The sequence below is a fragment of the Falco cherrug genome, chromosome 11, assembly GCF_023634085.1.
Source record: "Falco cherrug isolate bFalChe1 chromosome 11, bFalChe1.pri, whole genome shotgun sequence".
Classification (NCBI taxonomy): Eukaryota; Metazoa; Chordata; class Aves; order Falconiformes; family Falconidae; genus Falco; species Falco cherrug.
The window spans coordinates 30742102-30763920 of record NC_073707.1 but is presented as its reverse complement, the minus strand read 5'-3'; positions in this window follow the sequence as shown (position 1 = coordinate 30763920).

Sequence of the window (21819 nt, the reverse complement as noted above, 5' to 3'; positions counted from 1 at the left end):
GCTAGTACCCTTTAATGTCGTGCGTCTGACTGACTATTATCAAAAATTTAAGGTGGCAGTAAATAATGAAGTAGCTTTGTTTTTCTTTCCAGCTCCACAGAACAAACAAGGTAAGGATGGGGAGAGGGGAAACAAGAACATTAATTTTTAAAGCCACTTCTTTTCTTTCTTAGCGTGGGGGAGGAAAAAGAGAAATCCAAAGCGCTTAACCCCAAAATGACACTTTTGCATGGTTCCCCCGTGATGTGGTCCTGCACCGTGGTCGGATGAGCATCAGGGCACATGTGTGTGCTCTCCTAGGTGCATCAGGGCTTTCAAAAGTCCTCATTCAAGGCTATTTAAGCTGGGAAAAACTCTTCATTTTTGGAACATATGTCCTGCTCTTTTTCAGAGAAGGACATAAAGCCAAGTTCAACCTACCCTGAGCTGGTATAGCAAAAAGACTGAGAGTTAGACTTTGTCCCAGGAGTGAAAAACTGAAACTCTTTTGGGATTTTCCTGTTTTCCTCTCCCTGTTTGCGTGGGTAATTAAGAAAAAAAACAATGACTCCTGTCCCTCTAGAGAGTTCTGCCTCAGTAGCTGCTTAAAGAGTATACCTATGGCGTTAATTTTCATTGGGTTTGTTTCTCCTTATTCCACTTTCGGATCTGAGACTACAGATGTTAGAAATAGGAATTAAGGACATTATGAATTGATTTTCATATAAAATCCCAAGGCAACCTCAAGGAGAAAAAGCTTTTTGCCTTTTTTGTTTTTGTTTTGGTTTTTTTTTTTGTTTGGTTTTTTTTGTTACGAATCTGTAATCTGAAATAATGTCTTTGGTCAATACTGGCTGCTTTTTTGAATCCCGGTGAAGGATACTGATCAGGTACAAGTACCGTTGGTATTTATCTGGATTCCTGAATGGCTGGTCACAGTCAGATGGATCAGAGCTGATGGTCTCCAGAGTCCGAGAGCAGGGATTTACCATGTGGGACAGGAAAAGCAGATGCTTCTGGTAATATGGTGTTGTGGTGGGAGAAAGAAGCATTCAGAGGTAGGGCTTGAGTGTGCTAATCACTTCCATGGGGCCATACAACTTCTAGACCCAAGCTGGCCTCCTTGGCTCTTCTGCATGGGTCCCCCCGGTGCTTCCAGCTATAAGAACACCACTGGCTAAGGGCACAAGCTGCCTCGTGGAAATGTCCTGAATCCACTTTATGCCAGCAGGGTGGTCAAGAAAAGACTAAGCAAATAGAAAACTTGGATCTGGTCTGTATGAATGTTGTGAAGAATGACTGAAGCGGTTTGTAACTTTACTCACTGCTAAAACGCTGCTTTGCTGTTGAGCAGAGGTGGTTTTGGTGGCATTTTGGATGGGTGGCTCTGTGCACGGAAGATGCTCGCTGATGCAGCAGCCCGCTGTGCTGCATCAGGACAGCACTGGAGCAGCACCTGTGTGCAATCCAGAGCAGTAACTTCCTTTGTGTGGGTACAGAAGTCTGCAGAATTTCGGCTTTTATCCTGTTTTAAAAGTTAATTCAGCTCTGTTGGAGAACAGGACTTTTGAAGAAGAATCAAATCGAGTGAATCAGCTGTGGGAACAGTAATGAATTTCATATTTTGCTAAGATCAAAGATGGAGTGTCACTTAGAAACATCAGGTATCTGAACACTTCAGGTATTCAAAGATGATGCAGCTCTAGTTCAGTTTGGAGACAGTTTCATTTCTTTGTAACCAGAACGTCCATTCCCATTTGAAGCATGTTGTCTGGACTATAAATATATTTGCCACTCCGGAAATTTTACATAAGCTGCTGTTATCACTGCTGGGTGAGCTGCGTGCTGTGGCTCTGTAGGCAGAGGCTCCCGCTCCGGTTTGTACAGGCTGCTGTCCACGTTTCCTTCTGCCCAGTGCCTCCACAAATTGCTTTCACTGTAAAACCAAAGGGAAGTTTGAGCAATGATTTTTCTTATTCCGTTTACAGCCTTAAGGTTTGTGGCCCTCTCTGGACATTGCACTTCCAACGTCTTTTTAGTGAGGAATGCAGAGGTGCTTGTCTACAGCAACAGGGAGCTGCTTGCAATACATATGCATTTATATATGTTTATATACACATAAGCTGATCTCCCTGGTATCCAATGATAGGACCTGTGGGAACGGTTCAAAGCTGCTTCACAAGAGGCTTAGACTGGACATCAGGAAGCATTTCTTTAGCAAGAGGGTGGTCAAATGCTGGAACAGGCTCCCTAGAGAGGTGGTTGATGCTCCAAGCCTGTCAGTGTTTAAACTTTTGGTCAGCCCTGAATTGGTCAGGCAGTTGGACAAGATGATTGCTGTAGGCCCCTTCCAACCAAAATATTCTATTCTATATATTCCCTCTCCCATCACTAAGAATAAAGATGAGGTGTAGATGACGTTAAGCTCTAAAAGTAGCCGTTCCCAATTTCTGTAGTTACTTAGTCTTTATTTCTATACCCTCAGCTCTGAGGCTGGTAGAGGTTAGTTAAGTCTTTAGATTATTTCTGCAAGATTTGAACGCTTCCTATTCTAAAGAGATGAGCAGATGCTTTCCTCAGGGGCTAGAGGACAACCACGGCATAGACAGGCAGGCACAGCTGAGCTGAGGAGCTGCAGCTGTGGGAGCACAAGATGTGATGCAGAGGGTCACACTGCTGTTTCGGATGGAGAAGAGGGGAGACCAATGGTCATACACTTAAATATAAAACTAGGTTTCAGTGCTGAGCTGAGCATCCATCTATAAACATGCTTCTCCCAATCTGCCAGAGGTTGATTGCCTCGATTAGGCAATATTTAATTAGCAGTTGAAAGTGCATGACTGAGGGTGGCTCTGGGAAAAATCTCGTCGGATGAAAGGCGTTCCTTTTTTCTTCTCTGGAGCGGTTTATGGGTCCCTGAACCCTGATTCCTTTAGTTTCTTCACTGGAAGTGCTGTGTGTGAGTATTGCTTTGTGATGCTGCAAAATAAGGGTAGCTTTATTGATTAAAATGCATCAATAAAATTTTATACTGGCTTAGTGGATGGACCAGAGGTTTTCACTTCATTTTTTACAGATAGTTAACCAAGAGAAAGCATAGAGCTGGGGGTTATTCATTTGAGCTTCAGGGAGAGGACAAAATGCTGCATACCTGTTCAACAGGTATTCAGATTTTGTTTGGAGAAAAGTTGCCAGTTCAATAAGTAATTTTTCTCCAAATGTAAAAATATCTTTTTAATTGCAACCAATCTAGCATGATTGCTTTTATTTTAGAGCATCATGATGATGAATCGTGCTGAGATAATTGGCTTGAATAAACTGTCCCTACCTATGCAAATAAAAGGTGGAAAAATTGGATCTATTCAGAACATGTGGTGTCCAAGCAGGAGGGAAGAATTTCTAGTGATACTGAGGCTGAAGGCTAAGATTAGTGCTCATCATCTGTTCTTATTAGTGCTTTTAAAATTTTATTTCATATGCAAAATATGCTAGAGGATTTCAGCTTTCTGAAATGAATCCACAGTGCTGTAAATATAGTCATCCCTGCTGAGCACAGAGTAAAGACTCAAATAACTTCTGAATATTGTGCAACTGTCTTGGTCTTGTTCAGCTGTTGATAATCTGTGTGGGAGAGTTACTGGAGACAAACACGGCTTGGAGTTTTAGTCTATGGTGATTTGTTCTTGAAGCTTTTAATTTTGTGGGGATGCATTTTTAAGGTTTAAGACCATTTAGGGAAATTTAGCCACAATCTAGCTAAAATTTTTTTTAAAAAAATATTTTTTAGCAGAAAGGGTTGTCAAGGGTTTTGCGGCCTTTTTTTTTTCTTGTTTCTATGATGCTTGTGGCTGTAAAGTTTTGGCAAAGAAGAAGAAGCAGTTTTTCCTGAGAGAAAGATGACCATTTCGAGGGACTCCTGCTTGCATCCCAGACCCCACCTCCATGTGAGCAAATGGCTCTGGATCGTGCTCTCGCCTTCGGCAGGAGGGCTCACACCCTTTTGGTAAAGAGGGAAGAGCTGCAGAGACCCCTGCCAAGATTTTAGTGAGGGTGGAGTGCCCTGGTTTCAGCTGTGGTTGAATCGGGCCATGAGAAGAAAAATCTTTAAGGATATGTTTTTCTTGATAATGTATAGTTGGTTTAAAAGTGCTACGCTATGAAAGCAATATCTTAAGACTCCCGAAGTGTGCCTGTGCGTGAGGAGGAAGGAGGTGTGTGGCTGCCCTTGGGTTTGCACACCGCTCCTCTGAAAAGGGAGAGAGCTGTTGCTGGTGCCTGGTGCTCCCCCAGCTTCGCACTCCAAGGAGCTGAGTGAGGAAGAGCTCGAGCAATGCCAGCTCACGTGTGTAGGAGGACAAGAGGCCTCTAACTTTCCTGGCAAAGGCAAGCAAGAGCTTTGAAATTGGAAGATGGCCTTGCTGGCCCTGCTGATGTGGCCCAGAGGGTGAGATGTGCAGGGTGGGGGGTGGTGCAGGGTGTTTCCCTGCTGCACGTCCTGCCCAGAGCCTTGCAATCAGCAGGGAGCCCTTTTCCCTCTGCTTGTGTGCAGCTCTATCTTTTATTTAAATATTTTTTTCCCCTATGTTAGCATCTGAAGTATTGCTGTTGTGCAAACAGTATACATTTTTACATTATTTTTTTTTCCCCTGGCACCCCCTGTGAATGCAGCTTAACTTGTTTCCTACTTTTGCAGCAGCATTGCAACTTGCTGCTTCGGTCTGCTGAGAGGTGAATGTGCTCCCAGGCACACATCTCCTTTCTCCTGCCTTCCTGTCAACAGTGGTTTAATGTCAAACTGGATTATGAAACTTATCAAAGAAAACTCTTACAAGGTGATCATCAGAAATATTAAAGTATAATTAGAAGTAAAAGATTGGAGTTAAAAACTCAAGATAATTAGTTATCCTTGCATAAGCACACAGAAATGGCTGTATGCACAACTTTCAAAATCAAGTTATCTAAATTGTACTGTTAATATGAGAAATATTTGGCTAGGAGACAGCAAAATTGCTGTATTTAGTATGAAGCTAATGACTTAGTCAGACTACTATTATACCTACAAAAAACTTCCCAGTAGATGACAAATTATTGGAGTTAAAGACAGTGGGTACTTTTTATAATTACTTTTCTTTGCACAATACAGGAGAATCTGGAGTTTCATAATAGATTTTTATAACAATAAAGAGAAGATTTGAATCCTTACCAGTAATCAAGTAATACAGCCGTATGGTAACGTGATAAATGAGGTCTGAAAGGAGAGCTATCATTCTGAGCCAGCAGTCCCATGAAAGATTAGATTAAAAGAGCTTAGATAGAAAACATTAGAAGAAGTCATGACTGTGGATGGATGAAAAAGGATGAGTAAGCGTTACCTGGTAAATGAAAAGGGAGAAATAGGAAACAGGATGAATGGCAAAGAACAAAAAGTAAACTGCAAAGAACCAGCTGGATTCGGTATTAGACTCACGCAGCAGCAATATTACCTGTCCAGGAGCTTGGAGGGGGAGAATGAATAGCATCAGTCTGTGACAACTTAACAAGTTGTTGCAGGTCTCTGGAGAAATATGGATGCGGTTGGGGTATTTGGGGCTGTAAAGAGTTAGAATAAATACGTGAATTCACGTACCAAGGCGTGCTGTGTAACCTGGCTCCCTCTCCCAGAGAAGGTGGCCATGGTTTAGCATTTTGAAGATGTTTGGAGTGTGAAAATCTTGGCTGCAATGCATTGAATGGAGAGCTTGTATGTATGAGAATATACACTCTTTTTTACTTAATATTCCTTTCCTCTCTTTTTTTTTTTCTTTCTTTTTTCTTCCCCCCCCCCCCCCCCCCCCCCCCTTATATTGTTTTGCTCCCACCAGCAGGGAAACTGGTGGTAATACAGTGAGAAGTAGTAAGAACCTTTAATCTTCTTGGCTTGTGTGATGTCTCCCCCCTTGCTCCAAGGCTCTAGGCTAGGGTGTCCTTGGGCTGTTAGCAAACCATACGTGCTGCAGCATTATGTGTCCCAGTGGCAGGGATCCCTGCAGAAAGCCAGGTTAGCTGGGGGTAAGGCAGGCTGTGCTGTCTCTTCAGCAGCAATAACTCGGGGCTGGTGGGACAGAACAGTTAGTTATCTTTGCAGGGTAAAAGATCTTAAGGCAAGCAGTTCCTTGAGGTTTGTGCCGAAAGAGAAGCGTCAGTGTGATTAGGTGGCTGGGATCTATCATTAAAATATATCTTGGCTGATGGATGCTGTGCTTTCAGAGGGATGGAGCGGTTTGGATGTACGTGGGACTCACTTCTTCGTTTTGTTTACCCAAACGAGTAAAGATTTTCCTGTCTCTTAAGAGTACGGAGGTAGCCGAATACAAACTGTGCATAGATTGGAGAAGGAGTTGTGAAGAAAAATGTGAAGTTTGCTGTTTTAGCTCTGCTTCAGACTTTGTGTATTCCTCTCAGCTCTGTCAGAGTTGCTCACTTTCAATTTATGCCTCAAAGACACAGAATAACTGTGTGCAGGCTGAAAGCCTGGCTAGACAGTTGTGTGCGTTTGTGACTAAGCAGCATGAGAGGCACTGAAATAAATGATTTTTTAATTTGATGTGCTTATTGTTTGAAATCTGAGGATCATTCTCCTCTTTATTCAGTAGTGAGCTTTTTTCTTTCTTTTCAGATAGCAAACGAATAAAGAGCTATAACAAATATTGAAGGTTTAGAATTCATAAGATAGTTCATAAAAGTATCTCTCTGACTTTATAAATCATATTGTCTATTTGAAAGATTTTGCTCTAATGACTTGAAATAAATTGGAGCCTGAGGTTTTTTTCAAGGACCATTTTTCTGTGAACAACAAAATAGCTGTACAAAATACTGCTGCATTCTGCAGCAGTTAAATGTACCGAAAGGAGAACAATTGATTGAGAACCCCAAATGTATGATGCTTTCCTTCAAATCAATGGAGGAATTGCTGAAGATGTCATAATTAACTACAAGCTGGTGTAGTGCCATTCCAGAAAAGGTGGTTTATGCAGATTGAATTATTTCAGCGATGCTCTTTTCTGCCAGTTGACTTAGCCAGCTCTTGCGTACATTAGCATCGTTCATTTGAATTGATGGCAGCACCCAGCAGCTCCAGCTGGAGAAGAGGCAACCGCGTCATGGGTGCAGCAATAGCACATGTGGTCGCTGCCCATCAAACCCCTGAGTAATACCAGTGTGACAGACGACTGAAAGCATGTGAGGATTTGTTGAACACAATACCTACCTCAGTGATAGGGTGTTTTTTTCTGCCTATGAGGCTCATGTGCTGTTGAGGGGGACACACACAGAAGCTGAGGGTAATAACCATAAGATTATGCTGCCAGGAATAAGGTTGTTCACAGCTCCACAGTGTCGTGACTCCTGATCACACAGATTTTGATTCAGAGAATGAAGCGTAAATAAAATCAGGAGCCCAAAGTTTTGCAGCCACCTACGTGTCATGAGTTGAGACTTATTGCAAATGCAGCATTTTAGCATTCCCACATCCATATTTACCTGTGTTAATACAAAGTTTATTAATGCTGCGTGCTAGTCAGACCGCATGTTGTGCACTTGTGTCTCTGTGCATGTGTGTTTTCTTGTCATCTTCAAGGCAAATGCTCTCAGTGCAATCCTGGCGAATGCGTTGGAATAGCATTTCAGATACATTTGTCATCTGGGATTAAAGTCTGCGCCATCTATTGATGCAGACATACCCTTGACCCAGCGCGTTGTGTCTGCTGTAAAACTGTAAGCAGAGTGATCAACTGCATTCGCTCCTGAAGTGTAGTTTTTGAGCTAAATGATACAGTAAGAAAAAAATGAGCAAATTGATTTAAAATGTGCACTAGGGGTAGACACAGCAGATACTTGGTCCAAACCAGACTGAAGTGGCACAAGAAGTGAGCAAAAGGATAGATGGGGTTGACTTCTAAGAACAGCAACAAATGGGCTAATGCTTTTCATACACTGTTTATTACTTTTTTTGTTATGTACAAAGGGAGCATGTGCACGTTAGTTACTTAGGTGTAACAAGAAGCTATACTTCAACCTTGATTTTGTCAAGTTGGGGATGAGGACGTACGAGAAGGACATAAAGTCACTTACCCCTTGCACTCCCTGCCCCCTAGCTCAGTGCTTAGGGAAAACAAAGCCTCCCAAAGGTGCCTGCTTTTCCATTTTTTGTGGTTCTTGGTTTTTTTAGGCCTTGGGGATTATTGGGTGGTATGGTTTTGGTTTTTGGGGTGGTTTTTTTTAGTTTTGTTTTTTTGTGTTTGTTTTTTTTTTTCTGCTCCTGTCTCACCCAGTCCACAGAGTACATGTCTATCCCATGCTGCTGGTGATTTTTCTTGCCAAGTAGAACAATGAAGTAGTCTTTTTATTGGAAGGATGGTCTCCAAAATTGTTACGTTACAGAGGTTATGATTTCTTTAGCAGAAAACCACCCCAGTAACAAATGTCCACCACCCAATGCCTGGAGAGTGCCAGCGTACCCTGTCAGGGACCATGGTGCCTGGCCACTCTCCAGGCTGTGCTGATCAGACTCTGGCCACCAGGACCCAATGCTTCACCTTCTTGGGAGGCTCAGCACAGGCCCATGAGCATGCCTTAATCTCAACCCTGCCGATATGCTTTCTGAATGCAGAAAAACAACGTTCTGGCTCCTGTACTTCAGAGCTGGGACTGCTGGTGGTCCTTCGCTTGCATGGGCAGAGCGCAGCCTGCGTGTGGCTCCAGTCTGGTGGGCACCTCCATTACAATTTGAGTTCACCCCTTTAGAGACAGACTAATCACAAACCCCAAAACTTAGGGTTTAAGAAACTGCTTTATGTGTATTTTGCTAGTGGCATTCAGGACAAAACTATTGTACATGGTGTGAGCATCTGGGAATGCTTCAGAGAAGAGCTGCTTCAGGGAGCTGGCATCTTTTCCCTACTGCATGTGACTATTTCAAAATATGGCATTTTTCTCACGTTTGCTTACCTTCAGTCTTCAAACCAGGCTGCTGCTTTTTCCAGCTCTCTGTAGCCTCTCCAGTGAAACAATTTCTTCTGTTTCCATGGCAAAGCATAAGCACCTTTTCTTACACTGATTCACTGATGAGTTATTTCCTCTCAGGAATTAATACTCAAGAGTATGTTTGTGGTACGTGGCAGCCTATTCTTTGTCCTGAAGACCTGTGTGTGAATAGAACATTGTCAAGATTTAATTGTAGCCTATTCTTAGGCCTGCTTCAGCAGCTCTTGGCTTCTTGATTGAAGGTGGAGGTAAGCGGGCATCAGGGAAGGCAGACAAATCAAGTCTACATGTGCGAAGAGTGCTCAGCAACTCTTAGAAAACAGAAGCTTTACTCAGGGAAGATATATATATATTAATGTCTCATCACCATTGATAACAAATTATTTTTTTATGTAGGTTGCAACCGAGCTCTTATGGACGTGAAGATTAAGAAACAAGATCAAAGTAGATCTTAAATATAGTTTTCTTAACAGTCTTTTAGGGTTTCTTCCACTGTTGTTTGCATTTCCAGTTTTGTTTTTTGGCTGGCTGCTTCCTTGCTTGTCTAGTTTCATGATGAATCAGTGCTTTGGGCCACCGTGATGGAAGTAACAAATGTGTTGACCAAGCAGTTCTGCGTGCACTACTCCCCCGAGTTTTTCTGCAAGCCATATGGAGGGGAACCGCATGCTGAGAAACAGATCTCCATAAGCAAGGAGAGGCTATAAAGTAAACTGAACTGATGATCATGATTTGGCCAAGAGTCTGTGTTTGGGGCTGTCAGTGTTTTTCGCTTGGTTGTAACACAGTGGAAGGAACCTCGGATAAAAAAATACTGTAATTGAGCCTGTTAATTAACAGGAAGTGATGCCCTGTAGCTTAATGGCGAGTGGCAGGTGGAGCTGAGTGAGAACCTCACAGTGGCCAACTAGGTCAACCAGCAGGCTTTTCATTTACTTGTTTTAGGCAACCTGTAAAAGAGTTTGGGAATGAAGATGGGTAGAGATTGCTTCAGGTGGAAGCTGCCATTTGGAGCAATGCAAGAACATAGTAGAACTGAACGCTGTTAACGAAATTGTCACTAATAAGGAGGGGCTTGGCACTTGAATGAAACAGTGGGCTGCACAAGTAATAAACTGGAGGGGGAAAAAAACAACCAAAATCATTGAGTGGATTATGCAGATGTTCTTGCAAAAAGTGGAAAAGCAGATAAGCCTGGAAGGAAGAGGAAGGAGGAACAGAAAAGTAGGTGAGGAGAGAATTGGGGTTATTGCAGTGATAACCATTAAAGCAGGACTGTTTGCCAAGACCTCCCACTGTAAGATAGCAGAGAGAGAGTTTTCGGGAGGAGAGATGTCGTTCTTGCATACCTCTGTATGGCATTACCTATCATTTGCATATTAAAGAAGTCTCCATCAGTAGCCTAAAAGTCACTGATGTGAAAACAGCATGTTATTGCACTCTTGTTGTCATCACCATAACAAAGAAAGATCCTGAAAAACTAAATAAAAAAAGAAAAGAAAAAGAAAAAACAGGAAAACCAGAAGCGGTTAATTTTAGCTCTTTGAGATCAGCATGGGACAGAATAAACCCAGCATATTTAGGAAAGCCCGAGGCTTATTCGGTGCATGAGGAATGCCTGATGCACATTTTGAAATTCAGCAGATAATGTTTTTCCATTGCTGTTATCACTGTAAAGATAACTCTGCTCCTCCCTATCTTTTTCTTGATGTTAGTTCTGATAAGTATGCATTCCTTTTTATGACCTAAAGCAACTTTCAGAAGCATTGGTGGGTTTTTTTATCTTTTTTTTTTTTTTTTTTAATTTATAAATTTCCAACCACATCACAGAACAGTCATAATCCCGGTGGACTGTATGCGTTCATGGAGAACTGCAGCTACTACATACTGAACCTACTCGATAACCGAAGAAGGGGTGGTGAGTCTTCTGTACATGTTTTGTGCACTGGTCATTAAGAACTCTTCATACATAATTTATCAAATCTAGTTGTTAAAATTAATCACCTTCAGAATGGGTGAAGCACTCATTTAGGGGAAGGTGTCCTTGCACAGGACAGAATTGCTGTTCTGCAAAGAGGAGGGAACTGTGTGCAAGGACTGAATAACTTCTGAATTTTAAACAGTTATGTTTGTTAGATGTAAGTAGAACTTGCACCCTATGAGTTGCATTAAATGATATCTATTTAGTGGAAGAACACCTACAAAAAAACCCCCAAAACAAAACATGCTCCCAACCAAAGAAAAAGAAAACAAAAAAACCCAACCGAAACCAAGAACCCCTCCCCCGCCCCCCCAAACCCAAACCAAAACAAAAACCCACTAACCTAGCTTAGTGGCTGTGATTTTGTATTATAAATGAAGGATTACCAGTTAAAGCACAATCTTTCCTCCATCTGCCAGCAGGACAGCTTATCTGCATGGGCATGAGGCAGCGGGGCATTCCTCAGTCCTCTGTCATGCCAAGCCCTTTTCCTGGGACCACTGTTCTGCCGTCCCCTGCCCCATCACAAGGTCAGTAAGGTGGCAGCGGGTTCGCCATCTGTCTTCCCTGACCTATGTCTTTTTTTCTCTATCAAATAAGAGAGTCAAAATTCCAAAATAGACTGTGATGGTCATTAAAACTTAGAAACAATTCTGGGAAGATGACAGCAGCAGCTTCGGGGTTGTGCATCCCTAGCAGTAGCTAAAGGCAATGACTTGGTCTTACATGCACCAACATTTATAAGAGTAGGAGGTGGGGGTTTTGGTTGGTTTGTTTGTTTTTTGCAAGAGAAGGCAAAACTGGGGAGGTAGGGATGCTCATGAAACCGCCTGCTAAAATTCACAATGGGCGGTGAACCAAACTAACCAATTACTCACACGGTTCTAGTCCCAGGGCTTTCTCTTCAATTCTTGGAACACTTTTAATTCACTTGCCTGCTCTGCCAAAGAATATTTTTGGTAAAATTATTTTATGTGTGACAGAAGGTGCTTAAGTATAGCATTTATGTGTGAATCCATGCTTTATTTTTGCAAAGGTGAAGTGTTTCAGCTATTGTTTTTGCAAAAAATAAGTGGCCGAACAGAATTAAACAGCCCTGTTCCTCACATGCATCTCTTCAGGAGGAGATGGTTCACTGGCCATCCAGAAAGGTGGGGAAGGACCTGAAGGGCCTCAAGCTGCAGAGCAGATGTTGGAGAGCCCTGCAGGGGAGCTGGGAAACCTCTGTCCTGCTCCTGAGGCCGAGGAGGAGAGGCTGTGTGGCTGAAACTAAAGCCTTTACACTAGGGCTGTCCAGCTGCTTAGAACAGCCAGCCTCAAAGGAATCAAAGTGCAAGGCTTGTGAAAGGGCTTTGGCACCAAAAATATATCCAAGGGAAGTCCGTTTCCCCATTGAATAGTCTGTCTGGAGACAGCAGCTGGGTTTGGCATCAGTTGCTCAGAGAATTCCCATGACAGGCACTTTCTCTCCTGAGGTTTATGGAGGCTGAAATATTTATTTTATTACAATATACTTTACCTTGCAATCAAAAACATTTCTTAGTCCAATAAAAAATTCACAGAAAATAAATACAAAAAAGTTTTCTTTAAGATACTTCAGGAAAATCCTTATGAAGGTGTGCTTCATGTTGTTATTCTGGTATAAAAAAATACCTTTTCTTGGACAACATGTTGGGGAAACTAGATACTTGCTGTGGAAATGTGTAGAGAGATTCAAGAAAGTTTATTTTATAATTCTACCCTTTTTTTTCTTTTTTCTTTTTCTTTTTTTTTTATAATCTCAATTCAACTCATGGAAATGCTTGAAGTTTTGGATACTTCAGTTTCTTGCCTTTCTAGACAGCAGTAAGAACATCTTCATGTTCCCGGTACTTGCATGCCGAAGGCGCAAAGGGCAGCTCCTCTGCCCGTCTGCAGCAGCCGGTTCTCACGCACCATGCAGGTATCCAGCAGGAGTTGAATAAAGGCATTTCAACTATTTCTTCTGTCTTGTTCCAATTTAGCCATCAGGACAGCACTTTCCTGAACGGCTAAATGAGGTAATTTTCTTTAAAACTGTGTGTGTAGATATACTATTCCTCCATAAAAATACTTCTGATGCAGTAGTGAAAAAACCCAAATTTTGCTCAAGCAGTGAGGATTGGCACAAAGTATCTTTCTTTATCTTTTGGCCAATTCTAATATTTTATAAGCCATTTTTTTACCTGTATCTGGTTAGGACAAGAGAGAAAAATATTATTTTGGAAGGTTAACTTTACGTTATTGCTACGCCTGTTTTTTGACTTTTGTGTAACTTTCCATAAAAACACTAGTACAACAAAAATATCTCATTTCTATTTGTGCTTTATAATTGATGTGTTGGAAAGCGATTCACAGGTTTCTGAAATGAACACAAAAACCCGTCACTTACATATTATCTTTTTGTATTGATTTCAACAGATACCAGGTTTAGACCCTTAGACTTTCGTATCAGGAAACCAACTTTCATAATTCTTTCAGACAAAAAGAAATTACCTGTTCCTAAATGTTAAGTCAGTCTTCTTCTAATAACATTACAGAGGGTAGAACGTAACGTCTGCTTGCCCGTGCACTCATCTGGGTCCACTTTGCCATTTCTGAGCCTGGAACGTGCTTTCTGAGTGACGCCTGTCAATTATCCCTGGGCTGCTGCGCCGGCTGACTCACAAAATGCCATTGCAGGGAAAAATACAAAAGCATTGTGACTAATGATATTGATGGGAACCAAGACCAAAGAATACTGTCTGTAAAATAAAGCGGTACGGTCAAATCCCCTTAGAAAAGTTTGGTAAAGGACAGAGGAGCTGGCTAACTGCTTTTATAAGGTGGACACATTTCATTCTTGTACGTGTTATTTGCAAAATAACATTTTCTCTTTAAGCACCTCTTGGTATTATTTTGACTCCATGGCTATTTGGAGCTGTCTTATATTTCCACATTTGGAGTCTTTCATTTTATTGCCATCCATCACCTTCTGTTTGTCCTTGGTAGAGGCACATCCTTTTGTTCTGATTTTACACTCTTTTCCCCAAGACAGTTGTTATATCTGCGTTTATTTTCTTTGTCTACTGTTTTCCTTAGCTAATCTCCTTGTTTTCTTTTGGTGTTTGTTTGTCTTTCCTATTTAAGCTCGTTCTTGTATGTTTCTTCACTTGCAAGCCTGCCTTTATCTTGTTTTGCTTGAGAAGAATTGCTTGTTTTGGCTACAGTTTTGAAACTGTATCTATTTTTGCTTATATTTTTTTATTACCGTGACAAATCTTTTTACTTAACGGTATCTTGTTAACAGAAAGAGCATCTTGTTATCTTTGCTGTTTCATGTCCTGAGTGGGCTTAAGGCTCCTGTGCTGAGTTTGCTCATGCATATTGTATTGCCTGCTGCAAGCATTAACTTCTGAAGGACGTGCAGGTCACTTGCTGTAACCAACTGCAATGGTTCTTTCTAATTTTTTGTTTGAAGCATGTATCTTTTCTGTCTTTGAATTATCTGCTGCTGTAATTTGGGTCATTCAGGGACTGAAGGTGTGTTCATTCAGCGCGTAAGGGAGTGTGACGCTGTCCCACGTACAGGATACTGAGTCAGTGCTTGGTAGGCGTTCACACCGTCATGTATGCTAATGACAGTTATTTTCACAAATTATAAGCAAAAATCTATTTTTGTATTTGCTTGAAAATCTATTCAAAAACTTACCCTTTTCTTAAAGCTGAAAACTTCCATTTTATGGCTTTTTTTCCCCCCAAAATGTTACTTTTTCAGTATTTTTTTCTTAATTTTGTATTATATGTTCATTCTTAGTTCTGCAATTTTGTTTTACTTTTACTTTATGCTTTCCAAGTCTCAGCTGTAGCTACTTTCAGAAATTAACCAAAGCTAGTATTTAACAGGGGAAGACCCTAGGCCTCCTTCATCTGCCCTGTCACAAGTGGTGAAGGGAATGATGTAAAAGGCGTTGAACTAAGCATTCAACACTTAAACTCAAAATTTAAAACCTCTGATAAATTCATAGAAGCATTTCTGGAGAACCTTTGAGAAGGCAAAATATGCCTTTTGAACTCCAAAGTAGTACTAGTAAACAGTGATTTATGTTGTTCCAGAAATACGTTACAAGATGCTAATTTTGAGGTCTGTGATACTTATAGTATTTTAATAGATTAATATCACATAAATAAATGTACATATAAGTAAATTGTATGCTAAGCTTACACAGGGAACTATACTTTAACAACTTTACTGGAAGTTCATTTGATTGTGCTCAGGTGCCACATGCCTCTTGCAATGAAAATGAGCATGTACATCTTCATCCCTTTGGCTGTAAAAGAAAAAAAGATGCTGGATATAATTCACAATAATTTATTTTAAAAACTAGATGAAAGGTATAAATAACCGCTGGACCAAGCTGGACTTCACGTGAAACAAAGTAAAAAACTGGGGACTTCTATTATAATAAGAAATTGAAGGTCATATCTCAAAGATGCAAACTCCATAGACAAACTATGTGTACCTTCAAACTCCTCAGCAGCTTTGAAAAAGCTTTTAGTCACACAAGCACTTTCAAGGCTCATTAATTATGTAGGTGAAAACAGCATTTATGAAATCAATAGGTATATTGTCACCTATTTTGTGTCCCAAGATTTCCCCTCATAGCAGCTCTTTGCCTCCTGCCCCTCCTGCAGCTGCCTCGTGTGCTGCTGTTCAGGCAGTAAGAGGGTCCCCCGTACAAGCCAGTATGGACCCTCTGCTCCTGCAGACCCCGGCTCAGTTGGGCTTTCCCAGGAATTTGACCCATTTGCTGAACATCAGCCTACGATGCTTTAGGACCAAGGGAACACACCCAGCTGTAAATTTGTAATGTGGAAACTGCTCTTAAGCCATTCCTAGAATGAACCCCCCGTTTATAACCAAAGCGTGCACATGAGTGTGCTGGTTTCTTACCGCAGGGCTGTATAACCCACATAGGTACATCTACTTAATGTAACATGTCAGCATAGCTTAGATGCCGTTAAAGAGCTATAGCGGGTGATGTGCTGCCAAACTTGAGGGATGCTAACACTTCTGACAAGATTAACAGCATGGGGAAATTGGACTCCCTGCATTGATCAGCAGGTTGATAGGAAAGCTGCCATGGCAACAGGGGCAATATATTATTTTCATCTATCAATCATCTCTCTGGGCTTGACTGGGAGATGTTGAGGCTGCAAAGGCGTTCAGTCGGTGCTTTAGCGCAGGATGTTCAGCACATCTTTAAAATGTAATTGCATTGTGCTTGGTCCTTTGAACTCTTACACATCTCATTGTACATCTCATTTCAATTCTGTTTCACTGCCAGTGTGTTTTATAAAGGTGCATTGAATTGCTTTCTTGTTTTTTTTTTTTAATAAAAATTATCTTTGAAGTTGTAGCCTTTGAGGTTGGAAGTAGGACTTCTACATACCCAGAAGGAGCTGAAGTCTGGGATTGACCTGTCAGGAGTGAAAAGGGTTTTCTCATAAAGCTGACAGGTGAGGGGTCCATTCAGTTTGATAGTTCCTTCAGAAAAACCCATTAATTAACACTTGTCATCTGTGACAGTGGCAGTTAATTCCCACATCAGCAGGCCTTTGCATGTGCCAAATGGATTCCTGTTATTCCTTTGACAACTGGACCATGAAATCTGATTTTGCCAGGACAGAAAATGGTATTGCTTTTACATCAGGTTTCGAAATGCATCAAAATGGGCAGTGAAGTGTCTGCAGAGCACTGGGAGCACACAAGTGCTCCTCTGAGGACAAGGGGCATTGCTCTGACAAGCATCAACAAGTAATTAATTACAAAGAGCAAATTGGTCTCACAGGACAAGTTTTGAGGTCATAATAAAAAAAAAAATAAATAAAAAAAAGATAGCCCAAACAATTTATTAATGGTTAGCTGCAATGAGGTAATAAATAGGTGAATGCCTAAAAGACAACAGAAAATAATACCTGACTTTCATTCTGTAAAATATTTATGATTAATGAATTTGGTAGCGGATAAGAATATATACTGAGCAATCCTTCACATACAAGTAGTAGAAGTCACTGTCTTAGTAAGATAAACTGCTTGTTTTTTTTAAATGGGAATAGGCTAGGAAGTTTTATGCAGGTATGGCATTAACAGTGACATAAGCAGTAATTCAAGAAAAATACTAGAAGATTTGAATTATCTGTCTAAAACCACATACACAGTATGCGCTTTCCTGAGACACCAGGAACGCAAATGCCCCAGCAGTAACTGAGAAAAATTGTAATTGAAGCTAATGAAATGTATAGTCTTGGCTTCAGAGACGTGGGGGTGCCCTGTCTGGAGCAGGTACGGGTGTGTGAGAGGGGGCTGAGCTTCAGGACATTGCAAAGTAACTACTTGAGCTGACACCGTCTTCCCAAATCTTAATTATCTTTGTTGTTTCATATGCACTGACTCGTCCCCTGAGATAACTTGGTTGGGCATGTATTTTGGAATGCCTTCAACACTCATTTCGATTCATATTGTGCAAATGAGCATATGTTTTGGAATCTCTTAAAGAATAAGCATAGCACGGAGGCTGAAATGACGTGCACGTGTTTGTTAATAGTGGTAATAGAGCAGGGAGCTTGAAATGGCCCCAGTGTGAGCTCCCTTGCACCGATGATGCACTTACCTGCACAACTTCATGTTTCAGGACTTGTGATGTAAGAAGTTGACATGAATAACATTGGGATATTATGTGATCTTTCTGCAAATAGTGGTAACATCTACTCTAAAGGGAGAGATCTTCACCTAATTTGCAACAGAGCTTCTCCTGGAGGAGGAGGGTGCGGGGGTCCAGGCTAACTCTGCAGGGGGAAATGGAAATGGTGAGCAGGATGAGAAAGTTTGCTTCAGATATAATTGTAAAATTATATCTGCTTTCTGCTACGTGACTCCCCAGTAACTCCCTATCATCCTTCCTCATCCATTTCTCCGTGTGTATATCTGTGTTGGTCCTTACAGGCTGGTGCTCTGATTCCACACGATGCCTCTGACAAAACTAATGATATAACAGGGTTACTCCTACAAGACAGCTGATGCTGGATTTGCTTTTTTTTCCCTGCTTTATCACCAAATACCAATCCCATCTCTTCTTGCACCTGCCATCTTAGATACCAGCATTTCCTCCAATACATGGTTTCACTGTTCCTTTCCTAGTTGATTATTTCTACAACTTTTGAGTTCTGCCAGCGCTAACTTTGTCATATTCCATAAGATAGCAACTTTCCACTTTATATTTTAGAGTTTTCTGGTGCTGAGATTGTAGTAGCCCACATACCTTGTACTTGTCAGTCATCAGCATACTGCTGCCTGCCTTGATTGATGTACTTTTATCTCTTGTAATTTGTTGTATCTCGCTAGCCTTCTCTCCACTTCTTTTTCATGAGTAAGAAAGACTGGCTACTGCTCTCCCATAAAAATAGTTTATATATCAATCAATGTTATGTGTGAATTTAGTCTTAACATCTGGGAAAAGTGCAGTGTGTTACGATGTTCAGAGAATATATAAAACTGTAGAAAAGTTTGTTCCTACCTACAGTCCATAAATATCCATTCTATAAAAGAAGACTTACAGTGCTGTATCTGTGGCACATAAGTGCTCAAGTTATTCCATAATATTCTTGGAAGGCTTTTCCTTGTCTGTCCAACATGGATTTGTGTGTGTGTGCGTGTATGTGTTTAATTTATTTTTGCAGCTAGTATTGCTATTTTAGCTTTTTTTTATCTGATTTTATTGGGTTGTAAACGTCTTTCTCTTGTTTGCTAGAAAGCTGGGTAATTTCACTTCCCTCTGTATGAGAAATGTCTGGTAAAAAAACGTATGACTATTAAGTAAAAAAAAAAAAAAAAAAAAGTGTTCTATTTGTCCCCAGCTTGCTTTTCACTTTGCCTCTGCAAGCTTTCAAATATATCTGTAGTATGGGAAGGCGGCGTTTGTTTTGCAAAGGCAACTTTCCAGTTAAGCTTCTTGTCTTGATCAAACTTGGCTCTCAAGGACTTTCAGTTTCTGCTGGCTCACAGAAGAAAAAGACTTTTACTGAAGATCGTACTGTTCTGATTTCAGCAGTACTTACTAACCGTAGTACGCAAATCTCTCAGAAATATTTTAGAAACTCACCTAAAACTCTGACCTATGTTTCAGGAGACAACAAAGCTTGATCTTGGTGGTAAAGCAACTGGGTGAGAAGCAGCAAACCAAAGGCACTTCTCCAAGCTTTTGGCTAGTGTGAAGTATGAAAAGGACGAACTTAAATGTTTGAAATTTGAAGAGATCAGAAGAAACCACATAGGAAGAGCAGCAAAATTGTCTTAGCCTCCATTTAGTGTTCATGCTTATTTTACAGGTACTTTCTGTATTTGAATCAATTACATGTACTTTTACACCCCAAATAGCAGCACATAGATGATCAGTTTCTGGCTGGCTTTAAAGTATTCTGTTTTTGTTCTACAGGTTTTGAGGCTGTAACCTTTGAAGGTACCATAAATGACCAAGGAACATACTGAGTTAATTTAGATCCTGGTGAGTGGGCATCCATTGAGCTTTATGAAAAAATGCTGGTGGGTGTTTTGGACTCAAGGTACATCACCCAAAGTGTCAGCTGATGTCAGGGTTTGTTTTTATTATTATTGTTATTATTGTTATTGTTGTTGTTATTATTATTATTATTATTATTATTATTATTTTATTTATTTTCTGAGCAAGGAATCCGATGTGTTCAGAAGATCAGGATTAGATTCTCTGTATAATAGCTTTTCCTGCAATTTTTCATTTTCAGCTCCAAGTTTTCAAAATGCAGTGACAGCCTAAGAGAACTGAGGCAGTGTCATATTTATCTGTGAGTAAGAGCTTGGCCTGGACATGTTATTAATTTTTTTTTTTCATTAATTTAACCACAAAGAAAGAAAGGATAAGAAATACCTAAATACTGTAATACCTAAAGAGTGGGTGGGACGGGACAGGGGAATTAAAGTAAAAACAAACCCAAAACCCAACCAACAAACCACTACCAACAAAAAAATCCAAGCAATCTATAGGTAATGTTTCGGGCCTATTTGCAATGTTACACTTAGAAAAGGATGGCCATTGCTACAATAATAGGAATGATAATTCTGAGAATGGGAAGAAGAAAAAATTTATATCAGTGTTGAAAAATAGAAAGCTAGGAATATAAGTCTTTCAAAACTTTAGTTTAAAAATTATTCAAAATAATGCAGTGTCATATGAATTGGAAGAACAGATTTGACAGTCACTACTTGATTTCAGAAGAATTTATTCTTATGTCAGAATATAAGGCATGAACTAGAAGGTCTGCGTGTTTATTTAATTTATTTCAATGTAGATGCCCAGAGTATTTAAATCCAAACAAAACAATGTGTTTCTGTAGTGGCTGGTGGCTGTACAGTGTTGCATTTAGAGTACCTTACCTTCTTATCCTCGAAAACTTCATTTGAGTTACATTCCAAAAGGACAAAGGATCTCATTTCTTTCATAGGAACATTAAACCCAGTTATTTTTATTAAAATGTTTCATTTTAATATGAAACCTCTCAATTTCAAATTATGCATATTTTCTACGAATATGTGATTTATCTCTCCTTAAATGTCCATTTTAGTCGATTATTAAAATAAATAAAAACCTTTGAACAGATTTTAAGAAAAGCATGCTTTGAACACTTGAAAGAGTTTTGGGATTTTTTTTTTGTTGTTGGTTTTTTGGTTTTTTTTTTCCCTGCTGCTACATTTGTTTGCTGTAGTCAGCCAAGCTTCTAGGTGTTCAGTGGAACGTGTCAAAGGTGGTTAAAGAAAAATATTGATTAAGAAACTGCTAAAAAGACAGAACAAGTTGGGAATGGTGTAATCATTTTTCTACATGGTTAAGGTTCTCAGAGAGGCAGACCTTCAGTTGTGCTCTAGGGTGGCTGTGCTGAAATGCGTTTTTAATGAGCTAAGGGAGAATGCTAAACAATAGGAGTAAAAATAGGCAGATTTTATTCAGATTTACTTGGCTGAATAGGAAAAGATGTTGGAGAAATCTAGAAGAGCTAAATAAAATGGTAGGAGGATAAAAAAGAAAACATGCACTATTAAGATTATCAAATGGTTTACGATTTTGGAAAGGGAATATAATTCAACAGTGCAGGGTGCAAAACTGAACAAGGATTTTTGTCTATTTTAGCACTTAGAAACACAAGCAAAGAATTAAGGGGTTTTAATTTTTTTAATTTTAATTTTAATTTTTTTAAGTACGGTAAGGAAATAATAGCTCAATTATTATAGCGGAACTTGTGAATCAATTAATGGACCTGTTTAAATCAGAAAGAACAAAGAATGATGAGAAAGGTTATTTCAATGGTATCAATGGTACAAGGAAGTAAAGTTTCTCATACTGTTTGTTTCATGCTTCAGGTGTCAAGGGAGACCCAAGCTGAATGGCAGCAAAAGTAAAATTGTTTAATGGATATGCTTGTCCTATGGCAGTGGGAAATGTAACAGATTTAGGTCAGAAACAAAGTCATAATCCTGGTGTGTAAAACCCACCCTGGAATCTAGGATATGCAAGCATTCTCAGGATCACATGCAACATCACAGATGGCCAGGGAAAGACTCTGGCGTTGGTTTGATTTGGCTTTTTTTTCATTCTCTGACCTCAGCAGTTGCAGGAGTTGTTACTGTTTCTGGACTTGCTCAAGTGACATCCACCTGCACATGAGGTCATTTTGAAATCCAGTTGGAACAGATACTAATTGGATCAGCTTCTCCATGAAGACGTGATTATATCTGATGTTGTGGGTGTAGC